Source organism: Xenopus tropicalis, chromosome 10 (assembly GCF_000004195.4).
Source record: "Xenopus tropicalis strain Nigerian chromosome 10, UCB_Xtro_10.0, whole genome shotgun sequence".
In the NCBI taxonomy this organism is placed as follows: domain Eukaryota; kingdom Metazoa; phylum Chordata; class Amphibia; order Anura; family Pipidae; genus Xenopus; species Xenopus tropicalis.
In genome coordinates, this window is record NC_030686.2 from 48,575,806 (window position 1) to 48,588,669 (window position 12,864).

Genomic DNA, 12,864 nt, shown 5'->3' on the forward strand with positions numbered 1-12,864 from the left:
GAGTGCTTATCTGTGCCCTGGGCACCCCTGGAACTATAGCGGGGTGACTGTTACCCCAATGTTTCTATATATCTGTAACCTTGTTATGGGCTAAGGGGGCCCAGCTTGAAGACCAGTTAGGGGGAATTTGGGGTGAGTGCTTATTTGTGCCCTGGGTACCCCTGGAACTATAGCAGGGTGACTGTTACCCCAATATTTCTATATATCTGTAACCTTGTTATGGGCTAAGGGGGCCCAGCCTGAAGGCCAGTTAGGGGGGGATTTGGGGTGAGTGCTTATTTGTGCCTTGGGTACCCCTGGAACTATAGCAGGGTGACTGTTACCCCAATGTTGGCCAGTAATTGTGCAGAAATACATGGCTTTCTGGAATGTGGTGTTTGGCAGAAGAGGGGTTAAGGCTGACTGCTAGGCAGATAATTAAGTGGCAGGTGTGTATGGGGGTGCTACATACAAATCATAGCTGCTGCTGATGGTGTGGAAGAGAGAAAACACAAGTGCTGCTGCTGATGATGAAGATGACTGTGTGACTTGGCTGACTGAGTGAGAGAGAAATTGATCTTTGTGACAATGAAATGTGAGTAAGCGGCAGCTAAACTTGTGCTGTTCCAGTGTCAGGGAGAAGGCCCTGGGCAGAAAGACTATTATCTCAGAAGAGAGACTGTATTATTTATTTGTGTGCTGCCTTGGGAATGTATTGCTCCCTGCCCCTATTCTGTTGAGCTGAATAAAGTGAAGGCAAAGACTTGCTTTCTCACTTGTTTTCAATACACAATCAATGGATGTTTTTTCTCACTCAAGTGCATTAAAATCCGTTTTTGTCTGGGCGACTTTTTTGTCTTGGCAAATATTTTTCTCTGCTAATTTTTCCCGCAGTTTTGTGAAAACATTTGCAGATGGTGAAATGCAAAATGTAAATTCACCTTTGAGTTAACTTTTTATTATGATGTAGAGAGTGATATTCTGAGACAAGTTGCAGTTGGTCTTTTTTTATTATTTGTATTTTTTTCACTTTTTATTCAGCAGCTCTACAGCTTTGAGTTTCAGCAGCTATCAAGTTGCTAGGGTCCAAATTACATTAGCAACCAGGGAGCAGTTTTAATGAGAGGATGGTAAATGAATAGAAGAGGACCTGAATAGAAATGATAAAACGTAACAATAAAACTGGAGCCTCACAGAGCAATAGGTTTTGGCTACTGGGGTCAGTGACCCCCATTTGAAAGCTGCAAAGAGGCAGAAGAAGGCAAATAATTCAAAAACTATAAGAAATAAATAATGAAGACCAATTGAAAAGTTGCTTAGAATCGGCAGTTCTATAACATACTAAAATGAAGGGGTGCAGAAGAAAACCAACAACTAGTCACAATGGGCAACAACACACGGGTTCAAATTGTTATTTCAATACAGTATCTTATTTCATATCAATATTTATATATTTTTAGTTAAACTTTACCTTCAGACAGGGTAACAGTTTCTCTTGCAGTTAATTAGTTAATTGCTGGCCTTGCAGCGAGGGCAATGAATGGTTTCAGTGTCAGCCTGTTAACTCGATTGCATTGTATCTGTCACTGCGCATTTGCACGAGACAAGAGTAAGAATGGAGTACGTTGTTAATGTAATGAAATATGCACGCCTGACACTCACCGAGAGGATAGTGTACAAAACAGATGTCAGTACTTGGAAGCAAATAAAACCAGCACCAATTTAATATTAGGTGACAGCAACTCTTTAAATGTGGATTATATTCCTGTGTTCAATATTTTTTTTTTTTTTTTTTAAAGATTGTTCTAATAAAAGTTATTCAGTATGTTCTTATGAAAGATATTTTGTTCATAAGCAAGGTTTATTTCCCATTCATTTGCTCATAATCACATAGAACAGAGTACGGCCAGGACTTTCTTTTACTATAGGGCTTGGGTGCATTACATTTAGCTCATACAGTAACAAACATACTGTAGTAAAGGTATGGGATCTTTTATCTGAAAACCGTTTTCCAGAAAGCTCTGAAATATGGCAACACCATTTATAGTGCCGTGGTAGTCCTATTTATAAATCCACATTCATGGCAAACAATCTTTTAATTTAACAGTAAACGTTTGCCAAGAATACTCCCCTACACTGCAAAAATCTACTACAGGTATGGGGATCTGGAAACCTGTTATCTAGAAAGTTCCAAATCACGGAAAGGCCATCTCCCATAGACTCTATTATAAGAAAATAATTAAAATTTTTTAAAATGATTTCCTTTTTCTCTGTAATAATAAAACAGTACCTGTACTTGATCCCAACTAAGATATAATTACCCCTTATTGGGGCAGAACAGCCCTATTGGGTTTATTTCATGGTTAAATGATTCCCCTTTCTCTGTAATAATAAAACAGTACCTGTACTTGATCCCAACTAAGATATAATTACCCCTTATTGGGGCAGAACAGCCCTATTGGGTTTATTTAATGGTTAAATGATTCCCTTTTCTCTGTAATAATAAAACAGTACCTGTACTTGATCCCAACTAAGATATAATTAACCCTTATTGGGGGCAGAACAGTCCTGTTGGGTTTATTTCATGGTTAAATGATTCCCTTTTCTCTGTAATAATAAAACAGTACCTGTACTTGATCCCAACTAAGATATAATTACCCCTTATTGGGGCAGAACAGCCCTATTGGGTTTATTTCATGGTTAAATGATTCCCTTTTCTCTGTAATAATAAAACAGTACCTGTACTTGATCCCAACTAAGATATAATTACCCCTTATTGGGGCAGAACAGCCCTATTGGGTTTATTTAATGGTTAAATGATTCCCTTTTCTCTGTAATAATAAAACAGTACCTGTACTTGATCCCAACTAAGATATAATTACCCCTTATTGGGGGCAGAACAGCCCTATTGGGTTTATTTAATGGTTAAATGATTCCCTTTTCTCTGTAATAATAAAACAGTACCTGTACTTGATCCCAACTAAGATATAATTACCCCTTATTGGGGCAGAACAGCCCTATTGGGTTTATTTCATGGTTAAATGATTCCCTTTTCTCTGTAATAATAAAACAGTACCTGTACTTGATCCCAACTAAGATATAATTACCCCTTATTGGGGGCAGAACAGCCCTATTGGGTTTATTTAATGGTTAAATGATTCCCTTTTCTCTGTAATAATAAAACAGTACCTGTACTTGATCCCAACAAAGATATAATTACCCCTTATTGGGGCAGAACAGCCCTATTGGGTTTATTTCATGGTTAAATGATTCCCTTTTCTCTGTAATAATAAAACAGTACCTGTACTTGATCCCAACTAAGATATAATTACCCCTTATTGGGGCAGAACAGCCCTATTGGGTTTATTTAATGGTTAAATGATTCCCTTTTCTCTGTAATAATAAAACAGTACCTGTACTTGATCCCAACTAAGATATAATTACCCCTTATTGGAGGCAGAACAGTCCTATTGGGTTTATTTCATGTTTAAATGACTTTCAGCAGACTTAATGCATGGAGATCCAAATTACGTAAAGATCCCTTACCCAGAAAACCCCAGGTCCCGAGCATTCTGGATAACCGGTCTCATACCTGTACTTGTGCCTGCACTAGAAAACATTAAATACGCTCGGGTGCAGGCATATGTAGTGAAACTGCATACACAAGCATGTTTAGGCAGAAATACGTATGTGTGCCTTCATCCGAGCGTATTCAATATGCACTCTTTTACTTATCTGTGGGGTATTAATGAGGCCTAGTGTTTCTGCAAATGTACATATGAGCTGATGATACTGTTTTTGGGGTCTGAGGCATTGTCTATGAATGCAGCAATACTGTCTGTAGAATAACACACTTAACCAAGGAATAACTATTAAAGTCCTCTAGGGGTATATAATAAGTGATTGGAAAAGTGTTAGGCTGGAAGTGCCTAGAGCATTCTTTGATTTCAAAGCAATAGTCATATACTCTAAACTAGGCATTTTCCACTGACAGATAAACTTCTTGGGATCTGCAAACCCAACCTGGCTATTATTTAATGAGACTATAATATAATAAAACATTATATTTGTGCCAGAAAATCTGTAATGTTTAATAGATTAAAGCAATTATGGGGAATAAATGGCCTATATATTTATTTTCAGTTTAATTTCCATGTTCCCATTCACTATAATGCAACTGGGGTGGTGGGTTGGATTCAGTGATAACAGAATCCCTTCCATTGATACATTTGTTATAAGTTGAGTGGAAATGTATGTTTGCAGTCCCCCCCACCATGTGGGTTTGCACGATACACAAGATTCTTGCGGATAATTCCCTAGCTTTAATGATACGGAGTGCACCACAACACTGACACATTTAGCACGAGGGGCACTATAAACACTTGTTTAAAGCTTCAAAGCTCCCTAGCGTTGGCTGAACTGCCCCAATTACTTGCCATGCTACACTATCCTTTATTAGAACAGAATAGGAACTGTGCGTTGATATCCTTTATTCGCTCTGGGGACCCCATAGGGCCCATCAGATGAAAGAGCTTTATAACTGGGGGGCTAAGAGTGTTCACAGAACATGATGCCCATCTGCAGAAGAGATTTACCCACTCACGGTATTAAATTGCAAGGAAATGCCCTGTCTGAAGGGATTTTGTTCTGGTGTGATTTTATTGCTGTCTGGTTTCTCACCTTTACATTGAGTTATTTGTCTCTAGGGTTCGGCACCAAGTACTTGACTCTCCATTGTAGCCGATGACTGTTTTCCATCACCTCCTGCCAAGGACTTGCCAGTCCCCGAGTCCAAAGGTTTCTGAAGGAAGCATTTTAGTAGACATTCTATAAATTCTTATTGCAAATAGCCTATTTACAAGTCACCCTCTCTGGCACTCAACTCTGGGGACAGACGTGGACCCTTCATAGTGGTCCGTTTACTGGCTTAGTACCCACAGATTAAATGTCTGTGCACTTAAACGATTGCAGAATTGGAAAGTACAGTATCTTGGCTCCAGGAAAGATGTATAACAGATGGGATCCGAAAAGTCTTAATGGACTCAGTGTAAAGTAGGATACTAACATGTTGAAAATCCCATTATTTTCTAAGGAGTGAATAGTAGTTGTCTTCTGTGTCTCACTTTTGCAGGACTGGGAAATGTTCACATCTTGGCATTTGGCAAAGGTTTACATGCTCTACACTGGCAGAAAACTTAGATTTTTCCTAGGGAAGAAAGCACACTTAATTGTGTTTTAATGGACGCAATGTTTTTAAAAATAAATGTGTATGATAGGAGCAGGTATGGTTCTGGAATGCTAGGTGCAGCTCTGGGTGGGCAGAATTGGAGCCGTTACAATGCCGGGCACATGTAAAGTGTCTAACGTCTCACATTTATACTAATGTCCTGAGCAAGCAGAACCACGCTTAATTGAAAGGTTTGTAGTTGCCTACCCACGCTGCAGGCTTTATAATGGGAATGTTTTCTCTTTGACCACACAAATTGCATGGACCCATGGGTTCAGCCCAGAGATTACACAGTTTCCTGGGGATCATTCTTTTCTACCTAAATATATATAAATCTCTTTACAGTATATACAGTATATTGCTTGCATTCAAGTCCCTGGCTCGTATATTAAGGGTAAAGACACACTGAGCTACTAGTAGCAGCTACTTTTTCACGGCTACTGAACTTCAGAGAATACACTGCCATAGACAATACTGAGAATTGCCTCTGCTAAAACACACATAGAGACAATTATCAGTAAATGATCAGCATTGTCTTTTTTAGTAGCCACGACAAGTAGCTGCAACTAGTAGCTCCGTGTGTCTTCACCCTAAAAGACAGCTACCCCTTTCTGCTTTACAGGGAGTGCATAATATAATGCTTTAATAACACATTAACGGACAAAAGTGACTGGGCATCCTTATCCTCATAAGCGGGCACAGAGCCAGGCATGGATGTTACATTATCACACAGAAATCTCCTGCCCCTTTGCTTCTCTGAGCTGAGCATCAATGTGACTAAGGGGTCCGTTTACTAAAGTGTGTTAAAATTGTCTATGACTTTCCACAGGTTACTTTTATGGTGATTAAGTTAGCGACTATTCATGCTAGAAAATTGTTTTATGGCTAATATTATATACTTTCCCATAACATTTTTTACAATAGATGTGGAACTCTTGAGCAGTTTTAGTAGGCCACGTCATCCCCAAGGGCCTCCTGTTGGAAAGGCCTGGTCTAGAACTCACTAATAGACTTTCATTACCGTATATACTCGAGTATAAGCCGAGTTTTTCAGCACTAAAAATGTGCTCAAAAATTAACCCTTGGCTTATACTTGAGTATACCTCCCCCCACCTCCCTCCCTCCACTTGTGTCCACCCTGCCAACTCTTGTGTCCGTGCAGGGAACATGTAACGCGTGTTACATGCGCACGCACTCACTAACCTCACGAGCGCGTTACATGTTCCCTGCTGCATGAACACAAGAGTCAGCAGGACAGACACAAGCGGAGGTAGGGGTCCGAGCACGTTACATGTTCCCTGCTGCAGGGACACAAGAGTCAGCAGGACGGACACAAGCGCAGGTAGGGGTCCGAGCGCGTTACATGTTCCCTGCTGCAGGGACACAAGAGTCAGCAGGACGGACACAAGCGCAGGTAGGGGTCCGAGCGCGTTACATCTTCCCTGCTGCAGGGACACAAGAGTCAGCAGGACGGACACAAGCGCAGGTAGGGGTCCGAGCGCGTTACATCTTCCCTGCTGCAGGGACACAAGAGTCAGCAGGACGGACACAAGCGGAGGTAGGGGTCCGAGCACGTTACATGTTCCCTGCACGGACAGGTAAATAAACATTTCAAATGTGTCCAAGGGTGGGAGGTAGGTGTGTGAGCGCATTACATGTTCCCTTCACGGACACAAGAGTCGGCAGGATGGACACAAGTGGAGGGAGGGAGGTAGGGGTTCGAGCGTGTTCCTGTGATTCAATTGGTGCTGCCCTTAAACAGAATGGAAGTTACAAACAACTATATGAATGGGGAAGCCAACAGCAGCCATGTAAGCACCTGCAGCTCTGATTTAAAAAAGGGATTCAAAGCAGATAAGGCAAATCAATCTAACAGGGACACAAGTGGAGGGAGGGAGGTAGGGGGGAGGTATTTATGCACAGACACAGATGGAGGGATGGATGGTGGGTGCACACAACGAACCATAGTAAGTAATTGGTACAATAACTTGTTATTTACAAAAATTACATTTGCATTAAGTCCAGCATCAAGAATTATTTTGTCCTTTGTAACTACTATTGTAGTACTGTGGTGGGACTTGTACACTGGGGTCCAAGTACTTGTAATTAGTATGGCAGCTTCCTTAGCATTCCCAAACTTGCTTTTGTCTGCTGCTGTAGCATTTTTCTTTCCCTAAAGTTAATTAATTTATTTATCTGTTATTTATTTGATTATTGAAACTTAGCAGTAGCGGTAGCATTTCCCACCCTAGGCTTATACTCGAGTCAATAAGTTTTTCCAGTTTTCTTAGGTAAAATTAGGTACCTCGGCTTATATTCGGATCGGCTTATACTCGAGTATATACGGTAATTGCTCTCTGTACTTGCAATGGATAAATGTCTCCAAAAGGCTTTTATATGCCCTGTCTAGATGAGAGACACTGTAGAACGTAACTACGACACATAGGATTCAGCATTGCTGCAATACCTTCACCTTATCACATTGTCAGTGTCTTAAATGCTTTGGAGGTTCATCTGGAATAAACATATGGCAATAAAATACATAAAAGCCATAAGGAATCTGTAAAAGGTATTCTTATAAACAGTCCATAGGGATGTCACATTTACAGGGATAGTTCAACTTTAAATTAACTTTTCATGTGATGTAGACATTGCTGTTTTGCAATGGGCCTTCATTTTTTTAAATTTTTTATGGGTTTTCAGTTATTTAGCTTTTTGTTCAGCAGATCTCCATTTGGTATTTTAGCAGCTATCTGGTTGCTAGGGTCTTATTTACCCTAGCAACCAGGCAGTGGTTTAAATAAGAGATGGGAATATGAATAGCAGAGGGCCTGCATAGAAAGATAGGTAATAAAAAGAAACAATAATATTAAAATTGTAGCCTTACAAAACAATAGTTGTTGGCTGCCGGGGTCAGTGACCCCCATTGAAAGCTGGAAAGAGGCAGAAGGAGAAGGCAAATAATTCAAAACCTATACAAAATAAATAACGAAGACCAATTGCAAAGTTGGAAGTAGGAATAGGGCAGTCTATAACATACTAAAAATTAACTTAACGATAAACTACCCCTATAAAACATGACTTACTGAAATGTGTATGTTATAATGACTAATGTACATACCTCTTTAAAATATAAGTAAGCTTTATAATAGAACTAGGATTCCTGTGCCTACAGTATATACGGCTACAGAACTCCTTATGTCCTTATCATATGAGTAATGGAGAGAGGCCCAAGACACCGGCCAATCTCTGCATTAGAGTAAGAAGCTCACACAGTAGGCTAGCTGTTTAGTCTCTCCTCCCCTGCTCAGCGAACCGGTCAGAATTACTAGTCAGCTGCACAAATATTTTGATAGATCGTCAGTTCTTTGCAAGTGCCCCATACCCCGGCCTTCCCCCCCTGCAGGAGATTAATCCCTTAATTTAGGCCTGTGGGCTGAAATCCCTAGCCGTAGATTAAACACGCTGCTCCGACACTTACATATTTGGAAAGTTAGAAGAGAATATTATGACCCGGCCGTCAGAACCTTTTGCCTCACTGACACTGATTTGACAGGTTATAGCTCCTTTAAGCTACTGAATGGTCTGTAACTGGCTTTTTTGTTCTGTGATTTTATTTCAGGGGCCCAAACCCAACAAGGTCATGGAGCAAACCATCACAGAATCAGGTAGGGAATCGGACTTCCCTTCAGTCTGCTTTCATGTCTCTACAGCCGAGCGGTAGGAATGTAGGGAAATGTGTATTTACCCCCTAGGATGGGAAAATAGGGTAATAAAGGGAAAGCTTCCCCTGCTGAACTGTACTGATTGCCTTTGGTGGTATAGGCATTCCCAGCTCACTGCCCTGCAGCTTCATTCATGCAGTTTATTTCATATCCTCAGCTGGGATTAGATATAAAAGCAAATGGCAGAATGAATACGGGGTTGTCTTAAAGGGGTGTTTTTCCTATAGCCCCCAAACAATGTAGGTCTCATATGTAAAACCATGCTTCATCTAAATAAACCATTTTCATGAAAATATACTTTTTTAGTAGTATGTCCTATTGGGTAATCCTAAATAGGAAACTGCCTTTTAAAAATTAAGGGCCGCCCCCTGGGATCATAGGATTCCCAGTGCATACAAACAAGCCAAGGCACACATACATGCTAGGCCCCATCAGCCAATGAATGGGCAGAGTTCTGCCTTTTGCTCCCACACTACTTGCTGTTACAGTTAGAGCTGCATCACTTCCTGTCAGCTGATCTCTGAGGGAACACACAGCCCTAAATGGCGGCTCAAGGGAAAGGATATAAAAGGGCAATATTTACTGATATATATTCCAGTTTGGCGAGATTCTTTAATAGGTCACTTAACATTAGATAAACTATATGTTGGTTACGTATTCATTCTGGGGGTATAGTTTCCCTTTAAGTTAACTTTTAGCATGTTGTAGAATGGCCAGTTCTAATAATTTTTTCAACTGGTCTTCATTATTTCTTTTTTATAGTCTCTGAATTATTTGCCTTAACTTTTTGCAGCTTTCAAATGGGGGTCACTGACCCCGGCGGCGAGATAACTATCACCCTATGAGGCTACAGTTTTATTGCTCCTTTTTTTAATAACTTATTTTTCTATTCAGTCCCTCTTTTATTCATATACCAGAATCTCGTTTAAATCACTCTCTGGTTGCTAAGGTAGCTGAGACCCTAGCAACCAGACAGATGCTGAAACTCCAAACTGGAGAGCTGCTGAAGAAAAATCAAGATAATTAAAAGAAAACTACAAATAATATAAAATGAAGACCAATTGCAAATTCTCAGAATATTACATTACCATAATAACATTTAACTATTTAAAGGTGTATACTGCATTTCCCTTCCAGCAGAAATGACTTGTAAAGTTTAATCAGTTATTCACATTGCTTGTTAAATAGTTTTTCTTCTATTCTTCTACATTTTATGACGTGTAAAGCCATTTTCATTATTAATTTACATTTATGGGAGAAATAACAGTCGTTTATTGTTTGACTGTGAGGTCTCCTACCCTGTAGCTTTTGGCATCCCATTAGGGATAAGAGCCCCGGCGGCCCTCGGAGACACGTGAGTGACAGGTCAGACACAGCCGTGACTTATTCCTGCAGATGCAGTCGGGGTTAGCGTCACACTGACACATAACATGGAAAACAGAAAATGTATACTTTAGTGTAGTTTTACATGTAGCTTCCTTCCCAGGCCCGTGATGGGCAGACTGATGGCTCCCCTGATTTAGAAAGGGCATCTGGTTAGCTCTTGGGATCATTTTGTTTATCATAACGACACACTGTTGGCCTTTCTTAGGCATTAAAAGTCACATATTTTTGAACCTCAATTTATTAAGCCAATGAACCTATATATTTTTGTAATGTGGGGGGGAAACAAATAAAACTCACACAGATGTGGGCTGCTGGGGTGGCAAATACGTGGCCCCTAGGCAGACTGGGTTACTACTGGAGTAGGTAGGAAGAAGAAGTCTTAACCCAAAAAAAGATCAATTGTGTAAACTTATTCAGAATGGTCCTCTGAGTACTTTTGCCATTTACATGATTTCTCTAGATATTAGCAGTTTTAGACTGTTTATAGCAGACTTGGCTCAACAGTGTCTATTCACTTTCCTAACTGAGTGAATAGACAGCTCTGTGTTTGGGTTACCCTAGGGTTGCTGTCTCTCAGTGGAGCCAAAAGCCTGCAGGGGAAGCAGGCCCTTGGGCTGCAGGGGGGGCCAGGAATTTAGAGGGACCAGTAAGACCCTAATTAATGAGCAATTTAATTATATCTTGGTAGAATAGGTAAACTTAACAATATTTGTATGAATTTGCTGTGGGGCTCAGTAGCATCTAGTTACACCACTGAATGCAAATAATTCATAAACCGCTACAAATAGAAATCTAGTGTAAAAAAAAAAAATCTATTATGTTTTCGGATTTAAACCATTTTAAGCTAGGTTTACTCATGTATTGATCTTTACCACCATCCGATCATTTATCCCCTAGATCAGTGATTCCCAACCAGTGGCTTGGGGGCAACATGCTACTCATCAACCCCTTGGATGTTGCTCCCAGTGCCCCCAAACCAGGTAGTTATTTTTGAATTCCTGACTTGGGGGCAAGTTTTGGTTAAATAAAAACAAGATTTCCTACCAAATAAAGCCCCTGTCAGCTGATAGGGTGCATAGAGGCCCCTAATAGCCAATCACAGCCCTTATTTGGCTCCTCCATGAACTTTTATGGTGCTTGTGTTGCTCCCCAAGTCTTTTTCCATCTGACTGTGGCTCCCGAGAAAGAAAGGTTGGGACCCCCTGCCCTAGACCAATGATGGGGTCTTAAATCAGACATATGGAGACCCATCAGGACTATGTGTATGAACTATTTCAGTACAGGTGTGGGATCCCTTATCCAGAAACCCATTATCCAGAAAGTTCCGAACTCCATTATAAGCAAATAATTCTAATTTTTAAAAATTATTTCCTTTTTCTCTGTAATAATAAAACGGTACCTGTACTTGATCCCAACTAAGATATAATTACCCCTTATTGGGGGCAGAACAGCCCTATTGGGTTTATTTCATGGTTAAATGATTCCCTTTTCTCTGTAATAATAAAACAGTACCTGTACTTGATCCCAACTAAGATATAATTACCCCTTATTGGGGCAGAACAGCCCTATTGGGTTTATTTAATGGTTAAATGATTCCCTTTTCTCTGTAATAATAAAACAGTACCTGTACTTGATCCCAACTAAGATATAATTACCCCTTATTGGGGGCAGAACAGCCCTATTGGGTTTATTTAATGGTTAAATGATTCCCTTTTCTCTGTAATAATAAAACAGTACCTGTACTTGATCCCAACTAAGATATAATTACCCCTTATTGGGGACAGAACAGCCCTATTGGGTTTATTTAATGGTTAAATGATTCCCTTTTCTCTGTAATAATAAAACAGTACCTGTACTTGATCCCAATTAAGATATAATTACCCCTTATTGGGGGCAGAACAGCCCTATTGGGTTTATTTCATGGTTAAATGATTCCCTTTTCTCTGTAATAATAAAACAGTACCTGTACTTGATCCCAACTAAGATATAATTACCCCTTATTGGGGGCAGAACAGCCCTATTGGGTTTATTTAATGGTTAAATGATTCCCTTTTCTCTGTAATAATAAAACAGTACCTGTACTTGATCCCAACTAAGATATAATTACCCCTTATTGGGGCAGAACAGCCCTATTGGGTTTATTTAATGGTTAAATGATTCCCTTTTCTCTGTAATAATAAAACAGTACCTGTACTTGATCCCAACTAAGATATAATTACCCCTTATTGGAGGCAAAACAATCCTATTGGGTTTATTCAATATTTAAATGATTTTAGACAAAGTTATGGAGATCCAAATTACGGAAAGATCCCTTATCCAGAATACCCGGACAGGTCTGATACCTGTACTTGTCTGATGGGATTTATAAATCTGCCCAATAGACTGGGGTATTTTTGCGGCCCATGCCTCCCTATCTACCCCTGACTAGGGGGGCTACATTTCCAGTACAGACATTGTTTTCTCTCACTTGTTCTAGAGGGGTTATCAGCCCATGTAGGGCCAGTTGGCCACCTTTAGGCCTGGGCTGTGAGTGGGATTTTGTGCCTC

The 12,864-nt window shown here is 40.1% G+C and overlaps 1 long non-coding RNA gene across 1 annotated transcript; it reads left to right on the plus strand.

The window, feature by feature from the left end:
- The first annotated feature begins 489 nt into the window (after positions 1–489).
- On the plus strand, positions 490–5,257 carry LOC108644838. The gene is made up of 2 exons (XR_001923362.1): positions 490–574; positions 4,686–5,257. It is a non-coding gene; the product is annotated as an uncharacterized LOC108644838 (long non-coding RNA).
- The last annotated feature ends 7,607 nt before the right edge of the window (positions 5,258–12,864 follow it).